General features: G+C 44.7%; 1 pseudogene; it reads right to left on the bottom strand.

The window, feature by feature from the left end:
• Nucleotides 1-1405: 1405 nt before the first annotated feature.
• On the bottom strand, nucleotides 1406-1523 carry LOC126471819 (5S ribosomal RNA; annotated as a pseudogene).
• Between the last annotated feature and the right edge of the window lie 8406 nt (nucleotides 1524-9929).

The raw sequence follows: 9929 nt of genomic DNA, 5'->3' as shown, positions 1-9929 counted from the left end.
ATTGCTACGTCGTCTGTCTGCTCGTGGTATTGTCCTTGCCTTTTGATGTATGTTGAAGTCAAACATAGCTCAACGAGGTCTCATATAGCTTGCGGTACGTGTTCTTGTAGGGTGTGAACAGTTTCGTCTACTGGCACGTTTGTGAATAATGACTTGACGTCGAAGCTGGCCACGATTTCCGGAGGTAAAACTGTTTCTCCCTTTATGATTTCTATGAAGTGCGTCGAGATCCTCACATAAGAGTCCATTTTGGCAACTAGAGCTCTTAGTTTGCAGGCTAGATAATTTGCCAAATTGTATATAAGCGATTTAATCCAGTTCACTGCTGGCCTTAAAGGATCGTTTTGCTGATGTATCTTTGGCACTCTGTAGACTTTGAGTGATTCGCTCCATCATCTGCAGATGGAGAAGTGTGTTGTTAGGCTCTTGGTGTTAGTGTAAAGGATAGTCGCCTTTTCACAGCAAAAGACCAAATGCGAAGCAAGCTATGAACCATCGAAACGCGTAGTGGGAAAAAAATCGATGATTTCATTATTGCCGTGACTTTAAACAATAAATTTTTAAACTTTAATAACATATTATTGCTAACTTCAGTTCTCGAAATCTAATCTCAGAAGCTTTTTGTAGTACATAGAGATTCTATTATGAATGTCGATTCGTATTTTAACATATTTTTATTAGGTTGCTTTCTGATCTGTCCATCTGTTCGATGAAAATTTGAGATTGATTTTAAACTAACTTCCCGATGAGCTAGAGACCTGAAATTTTAGACATAACTCACAACTAGATGACACAGCAATATTAACTCAATTTTTCGTAGGTATGTTTGATAAGAATGTTAGGGAGGTCGAACAAGTTCGGTAACACCTGACATCTCGGCTGCCCAACAGAACTGGCGTGTTGAATAGGTAATACCACAATGCATTCCAGGCGGTATGTGACTGAACGGATATGGTTGAACAGACAAAAGGGGAAGAGGAGATGGAAACCGAGAGAGGGGGAAGAGCAGATGTGTGCAACATATGTGATACACACATAGCCGCGCATAGCTGCAGGTTAAATGGTAGTATACACTGACAGGAAAAAGTCGCTATACCAAAAAGTAATTAATGTATAGTATTCTGCACTACATTTGTCTATGTAACATATTTAAGTGATAAACATTGCAAGATCACCGGTAATGTAAGCATGAGATAAAAAAAGCAGTCTCCGTCTTCAGGCCACGAGTGGCCTACCGGGACCATCCGACCGCCGTGTCATCCTCAGTGGAGGATGCAAATAGGAGGGGTGTGGGGTCAGCACACCGCTCTCCGGGTCGTTATGATGGTATACTTGACCGAAGCCGCTACTAGTCGGTCGAGTAGCTCCTCAGTTGGCATCACGAGACTGAGTGCACCCCGAAAAATGGCAACAGCGCATGGCGGCCTGGATGGTCACCCATCCAAGTGCCTACCACGCCCGACAGCGCTTAACTTCGGTGATCTCACGGGAACCGGTGTATCCACTGCGGCAAGGCCGTTGCCAAGCATGAGATAAGCCATTGCAAAGTTAAAGTGCTAATACATTAATAACCGATGTAATCACTAGAAAGTTAAATGCAAGCATGCAGACGTTCTCTCATTGTGTTGTACAGGTGTCAGATATCCGTTTGTGGGACGGAGTACCATGTCTGTTGCACCTGGTCGGTCAATAAAGGGACAGTTAATGCTGCTTGTGGATGATGCTGGAGTTGTAAACCGATGTTGTCCCCTTTGTGACTGACTGGCGACAGATCTGGTGATCAAGCAGGCCAAGACAACACGTCGACACTCTGTAGATGACGTTGGGTAACAACAGCAGTACGTGGGCGAGTGTTATCCTGTTGGTAAACACCCCGTGGAATGCTGTCCATGAATGGCAGCACTCTAGGCCGAATCACTAGAGTGACGTACAATTTTGCAGTCGGGGTATGTAGGATAAACACGAGAGTGCACGTGCTGCCCTAGGAAATAGCTCCCCAGACTATAACTCAAGGTGTAGGTCCAGTCTGTTTAGCGCGCAGATAGGTTGGCTGCAGGCCCTCGTAACCAACACGCGGCCATCACTGGCACCGAGGATGAACCAGTTCTAATTAGAAAGCGCAAGAGACCTCCGCCCTGACCTCCAGTGAGCTCTGGCCTGACATCACTGAAGTCGCAAACAACGGTGGTTCGGTGCCAGTGGAAAAGTCTGACTCAAAACTGTCCTTGAAAGAACCGATTTATAACAATTCCTTATGTTACCCGGTGCCTACTGTTTCTCAGCCTGCTGCTGCAGATGCAGTAGATGTCGCAGAGCCACACTGCGAACTCAGTTGTCTTTACTCTCGTTAGTGCCACGTGACCGGCCGGCGTCCAGTCTTCTTGCGACTGTCTGTCCGCAATCATGTATAGTGGCTACATTCCTTACAAGTCTTTCTGAAACATCGCAGAAGAAACAATCAGCTTCTCATTACCCTGTTACACGACTAAGTAATTAAAGCCTAGGTTACACGACATTGGGTTGCACCACTCGTTGCGTGGAATGAGTTGCACGCAAGTGGTTTCATATATGACTGTAGACACGGCGACACCAGCATACACTTCAGTTTCGTCGTTTTGTCGGTCCCCCTGAGTCATGTCTGAAATGAAAGTTTTGGCAGCTGCACGTCGCACGAGTTGTGATGGAGTTAATGCTTCTTGCGTGGAATCGTTTCATAAGAAAAAAATGAGAAACATGTTTCGATTCGTGACTGGATGAAGAAAAGACGTCAGCTCGGTTTGCTCAGCATCCTTGCTGAAATAATTTATAACGGAAGATCCAAGAGGTTCGCCGCGCGGGATTAGCCGAGTGGTCTTAGGCGCTGCAGTCATAGACTGTGAGGCTGGTCCCGGCGGAGGTTCGAGTCCTCCCTCAGGCATGGGTGTGTGTGTGTTTATCCTTAGGATAATTTAGGTTAAGTAGTGTGTAAGCTTAGGGACTGATGACATTAGCAGTTAAGTCCCATAAGATTTCACACACATCCAAGAAGTTCTTTTAATTATCTTAGAATGTCACTAGAACTGTTCACGTTTGCTCTAAATAGAGTTAATTATGCAATAAGGAATAAAGGTACTGTAATGCATGAAGTACTGTCGCCAGAACTGAAATTACATATCATATTGCGTGCATTACAATCGAGAACACTCGGCATGCTATAAGATCGGATTTAGTTGGTGACGACGCTATTTCATTAACATCAATAATTATTAACATTAACAGTAATAATTATTAACATTAGCAACAGTAATTATTCTAAACAGGTCGCATTAAGAAGAGAATGGTTTGCAAACTACTCTCTTGAAGATGGATCTGTACAGTAGCAGTATTTCAAAATTCTAACGTATGTGAAGGGGGAGCACTGCAGCGACGTTTTAAATATATGAATGTTGGATAAAGAATGCAGCATCTTGAATTTGTATAGCCTTCCCTCCTGTCAACAATATTCTTTAACAAAATATTCTTTAACAAAATTCTTGCCGGCCGCGGTGGTCTAGCGGTACTAGGCGCGCAGTCCGGAACCGTGCGACTGCTACGGTCGCAGGTTCGAATCCTGCCTCGGGCATGGATGAGTGTGATGTCCTTAGGTTAGTTAGGTTTAAGTAGTTCTAACAAGGGAACCTCCCCATCGCACCCCCCTCAGATTTGGTTATAAGTTGGCACAGTGGATAGAGCTTCAAAAACTGAACACAGATCAATCGAGAAAACAGGAAGAAGTTGTGTGGAACTATGAAAAAAATTAGTAAAATATACAAACTGAGTAGTCCATGCGCAACATAAACAACATCAAGGTAACTGTGAGCTCAGGAGCGCCGTGGTCCCGTGGTTAGCGTAAGTAGCTGCGGAACGAGTGGTCCTTGGTTGAAGCCTTACTTCGACTGAAAATTTTACTTTCTTTATTTTCGCAAAGTTATGATCTGTCCGTTCGTTCATTGACGTCTCTGTTCACTGTAATAGGTTTAGTGTCTGTGTTTTGCGACCGCACCGCAAAACCGTGCGATTAGTAGACGAAAGGACGTGCCTCTCCAATGGGAACCGAAAACATTTGATCACAGGGACATAGGTCAACCGATTCCTCCACAGGAAAACACGTCAGATATATTCTATGCAACACTGGTGACGGCATGTGTGTCACATGACAGGAATATGATGTCGACCCACCTAACTTGTACACTTAGCGAATGGGTAAAAAGATTCTTCTACCTTGCCCGATTTAGGTTTTCCTGTGGATGTGATAATCACTCCCAAAAACGTGATGAAAACATAGGAGTTTGTCATAAAAACTGAAAATAGAAAATTAAAATTTTCACTCGAGGAAGACTTGAACCTAGGATCTCTTGTTCCGTAGCTGCTCTCGCTAACCAGGAGACCACGACGCTCTTTGACTCCCATTCTCCTTGATGTTGCCTATCATCGTTTGGACTACTCCGTTTGTGTATTTTATTAATTTTTTTCATAGTTTCACACAACTTCTTCCTGTTTTCTCGATTGATCTGTGTTCAGTTTTTCAAGGCCTATCCACTGTGCCAACTTATAACTAAATCTGAGGGGGATGCGATGGGGAGGTTCCCTTGTAAGTTATAGGGGACTGATGACCACAGATGTTAAGTCCCATAGTGCTCAGAGCCATTTTTTTTTTGAACAAAATTCTTTAACAACAAGTTGGCCAACTCAAACGATGGGATTTTAGTCTTGTAGACGAGAGCATTGGCACAGCTAGAATTACACTTGCTTGTATTTCCTCTTAATTCAGTTCTATATGTGCTCCTAACTCAATAAATTTTGCCCTGCAGGTCAGATATTGTCAAACCATCTGTGTTATGGTCGCACATGAGGGTCTCTGCGGCAGCAACATGTTGCATATTTTTGTAATCCTACAAACACCTATGCTAAGCACAGATATCCAAAAAGCGAACATTATTCTCAGTTCCCCACTTCATATTTCAGTTTGTCTACACTCTACGAACACACATAACCTCGAAACTCATGCAAATAGTGTCGCCAAAGTTAGAACACACCGAAACTGTTTAGTTTCACCAACGAGTTGCGCAAACGCGTGGCGGGCATGCGCAATGGCCGGTAGCGCAGTTGCTTGCAACCGAGTGTCGTCTTGTAAACTACGCATAACGCTCACGACAGTTACAGAATGTATTTAAAGCAAACCTCATTTGCGTCCTCATACTAGCGCCACTAGAGCCAGTCTTGTGCGACTGGCGCTAAATTTGAATAGACATATCTTTCAGACGTAGAAACATGGCCACCACCTTCCGTTTATCTCGCACAACTCCTTCTTGTTGCGATTTTTTTCCGTCAGTGTATATATAAATAAATATTTCAACAGAAAATATAATCTCTTCAAAAGTTTAAAATCCATTTACAAATTTCACACATATATGACTAAAAAGCAGAAAATAATTATTTAAATAAAAATAAATTATAGATATTACACGTTTTTAAAATGGACTAAAAGGTATAAAATAATTTCTTCTGTCCCCATTAAGATTCCTAACCCTATACAGATAGTCCCGAAATTTTTTGCTTGCGAATTTTTAATAACCATGACAATACATGACTAACTCATTCAAAATTAGTTATTGCATACGCCGCACATTATCCCTTGTAATTCTTACAATTTTTGTCAGAGCTATTAAAAATTCACAAGCACACATTTTTATGGGGTTAGGAATCTGTTTTGGCTAGGAGAAATTATTCTATACTTTTCAATCCGCTTTGAAACCATCTTTATTAAAAATTCATATTTGTTTAAATAATTCTGTTTATGTAACGTTACAAGCTCACCACACAAAATACACTGTTCAGTCAAATTAATTTGACGACTTGTCAAAATCTTGAATATCTATCTTTTGCCCTCCAGATCGCTGTGAGATGTGCAGGAGGAGAGTCACTGAAGATCTGGAAGGTACCAAAAGGGATGTGGAGCCATGTCAACACCAGTACCATCGCCAGTGTGACTGATTTCTCGGCTGAGGATCCGTGGCGTGAGCAGCTCGATTGAGATGGTCCCACAGATTCTCGATTGGGTTTAAATTTAGGAAGTTCGCTGGCCAGAGGAGTAGAGTAAACCATTCAAGCCACGCAAAGCTGTGTGACACGCTACAGTGCCCTGCTGGTAGATACCATCATGCCCAGGGGAAACAAACAGCATAAATGGCTGGACACGGTCCCCAAGGATACTTGTTGATCCATTGTACCTTCCAGAATGACAAGACCACCCAGGGAATGCCACGAAAACGTTCCCCAGACCACAACACTCTCTTCTCAGGCCTCGTACCTTCCTGCGACTGTTGCAGGGTATTTGCTTTCTGTCCGATGGAGCATAAAACATAATTCATCTGAAAGGACCATATGTCGCTACTCCATGGACTCCAGTTGCAGTATTGGCCGGAAAATTCTAGCGTTCGTCGCCCTCCTCAGCAATCAGAATGGGATCATGAACCGGGGGCCTGCTGTGAACGCCCATACGCAGCAACGTTCAGTGGTAGGGAACACACTGTTGGGAGCCCAATAGTTCATCTTGGCTGTCCGTTGCTCAACAGTTGCATGTCTGTCCGACTGCTCACATTTCCACAGCCATCGTCCACCCTTGTCATATGTTCCCGTTGGCTCCACAGTTGTCCCAGCGCCGATTTCGGGCAGTGCCATTTTGCCATGCACCGTATGCTTTAACCACGGCACTACACAAACATTTCACAAACTTTCCACCCTTGGCTCAAAACCCAATAACCATGCCTTTTTTGACGTCATATAAATCGATAAATCGCTCCGTTTCCGCATTACAACAGCTGCAAAGCTCATCGCCCCCCCCCCCCCCCCCCCGCCCCCGACACACTTTACACACCACCGATGAGCCAAATCATTATTAATAGCGTGTTGTTCCACTTTTTAAACACGGTACATCAGATATTCCGCTTGACATGGATTCTACACGTCCTTGACGGGATTTCAGAAGTATATGGCACCAGATGTCTACGCACAGATCGAGTAATTCCGCAAATTATGTGATGGTGGTTTACGGGTACGCATCTGGCGCCCGATATGTGTTCCAGTGGGTAGAGATCAGGCACATTTTCTGGGTAAGACGTCAACGTCAGTTCACTATGATGCCCCTCATACCACTATTGCACGATTCTGCAACATGGACAGTTATCCTGCTGGAAGGTGTCATCGTCGCATTGGGAGACTTCAACCATGAAGCGATGCAGATGGTGCGCAATAATACTCATGTGGTTCACTGCTCATGTCAGTCCTGATAGCTGAATGGTCAGCGTGACGGCCTGCCGTCCCAAGGGGCCCATGTTCGATTCCTGGCTGGCTCGGGGATTTTCTCCTCTCAGGGACTGGGTGTTGTGTTGTCTTCATCATCATTTCATTCCCATCCGGCGCGGAGGTCGCCCCATGTTGCGTCGAATGTAATAATATCTGCACCAAGGCGGCCTGACTTGCCCTGTATGGGGCCTCCCGGCCAATGACTCCAAATGCTCATTTCCATTTTTACTGCTGTCATGATGACTTAGATTACCAGCACAGATCTTATGGAAGTCCAACTCCATGTACCCCATAGCATAATTCTGCTCTCACCGGTCCGCATTTGTGGTGCGGCGCATATTTCGTACAGCCATTCGCCTGGATGATGGCGTGTAAGGACCCAACCATCAGTCTGGCGTCATTTGAAAGGCGTTTCTATCGATCCACGGAGAAAACTCAGTGATGCTGTGCTCACTGCAGTCACAACAGACGATGTCGTTGGGTCAGCACAGGAACACATAGGTGACGTGTGGTGTGGAGCTGCATGTTTAACAATGACCTTTGAACGATGTGCTCTGAAACACTTGCGCCTGAACCAGCATTGTGCTCTGTCGTCACATCTACCACAGATAGCTGCCTATCATGGATTACACAGGGGGTGTGATGAGCAATGGTCGTTCATTACCATACGATCTACTCGTTATTTTACCATCCTTCGGCCACTTTCCATAGGTACTCACAACAGTAGTAGGCTAACAGGCAACTGGCTTCGCCGTTTCAGAGATTCTCGTTTCCAGCTGCAGTGCCACAACTATGTGCCCTTTGTCAAAACCTCTTATATCAATGGATTTCCGCATTTGTGGCCCTTATCTTTCCTATAATGACTGCCTGTTCATCTCTCTTCGTCTTACATTATTTCATTAATGCATCACGTGCCCACAACACCACCAAGCGACATTCAACCTCGCGGCGGGCGAGGTATATCCTCCACTGCTAGCGCTACCAACTGCCATATTTGAGTGGTTACTGCACGTTGGCGTATCACCGAGGCAATGCTCACAGTAATGAGACTGGGTCGTGTATTTGTCACTTCGTTAAAAGACCACAACTGCCGCTTTGCAGCTCTGTAGGTGGTGTACAACTGGAACCAGGCAGTCAGGTGACCCTCCAACACTGACCTAAGTTTATGACAGTCGGTTGTATAGAATCACCACAGTAAGATGGCTGAAGTGACAGAATAATCAGCCATGTAATATGACGTAATAACGGTGGTCGTAAAAGATCCCCCCTGGTAGAAAACGGAGATAGGTATACTACGCCAATGACAATCAGTATCAAACACCACAGAAATTGCTACTTTCAGTGAACGTAGGTCTATGTAATCCAGTTGCCTTACGAACATTGCGAATGAAGTTGCATAGAATGGGTTTTTGCGGTCGTGTACATCCAAAAAGGTCATTGCTCATACTGGCGCATACAGCTGCACATCTTCAGTGAGCCAATCAACGATGTAGTTGCACGGTAGTTGCCTCGAAGCGTCTTCATACTATGGGAGCTGTCGAGTGCACGGACGTCCATCTGAGCAATTTAACCCGCAGTGTCTGGAGATTCTAGTTCAGACCAGAGGTGGTTCTATGATGTCTCGCGGGTGCTTTTAGTATCCTGACTTGAGCCCACTCATTCAAGTTACAGTGAATGGTGATTACGATGTGTATTTCCGGATATCGGTGACCAAGTATTGACATGAAAGTCCACCATACTGAGTAACATTTTTACAAGATGGAGGCGGATAGCGATCACGCACCATTCTCTTCAAAGCAGACCGTAAAGGCTCACTGTTTTTGAGATCTCGTAACTGTGATGGGCAAGGCTGATGTGACGACTGATCCTAGTGCCCACAAAACCAGGCCCGAGCTGTGTGAACAGGGGCACTGTCGTCTTGCAACTTAGCATCACCATTGGGGAACAAACATTACGCCATGGAATCGACCTGATTAGTCAAAATGCTCTCATAATCCCGTTTGTTATTTGTTCGTGCTATGAAGGCCGTTCTCAGGTCCAGTGGATGTCTGCACATAAAGCCTTTAAAAATGAATGGGAATGACATACGAAAGGGATGAGAAGTTTCAGTATCTACTATGCAGTCGCATAAACAACGGGTACTTCAAATTTGCTATCAAACGATGTTACAGTACCACGTAGATGTATTTTTAAGAATTAGTTGACAATTAAAGAGCAGAACATCTTCACAGGTACCGACTTGAAATACCCATAAAAAATACACGAGGTGTTTCAGTACGTAATGCAACACATTTTTTCCCGGCAAATTTCGGTTGAGAAAGTCCGGAGTTTGTTGTCGGACATCGTGGAATATTCCCTCTTCTGCCTCTATAGTTTCACGAAGTTCCGGTAGGTGGCAGCGCTGTATGTAGCCTTCAAAATGGCGTCTGTAAAGGAGGTGCGTTCCAAGCAGAGAGCTGTCATTGAGAATCTTTTGGAGGAAAACCAGACCATCGCAGATATTCACAGGTGCTTGCAGAATGTCTACGGAGACCTGGCAGTGACCAAAGAACGGTGAGTGGTGGGCGAGGCGTCTGTTATCACTGCAACGAGGCCACGCAGATTAG

The sequence above is a fragment of the Schistocerca serialis genome, chromosome 3 (genome assembly GCF_023864345.2).
Source record: "Schistocerca serialis cubense isolate TAMUIC-IGC-003099 chromosome 3, iqSchSeri2.2, whole genome shotgun sequence".
NCBI lineage: Eukaryota > Metazoa > Arthropoda > Insecta > Orthoptera > Acrididae > Schistocerca > Schistocerca serialis.
Note: the sequence above shows the minus strand (reverse complement) of the source record. Positions and strands in the feature narration are given on the sequence as shown.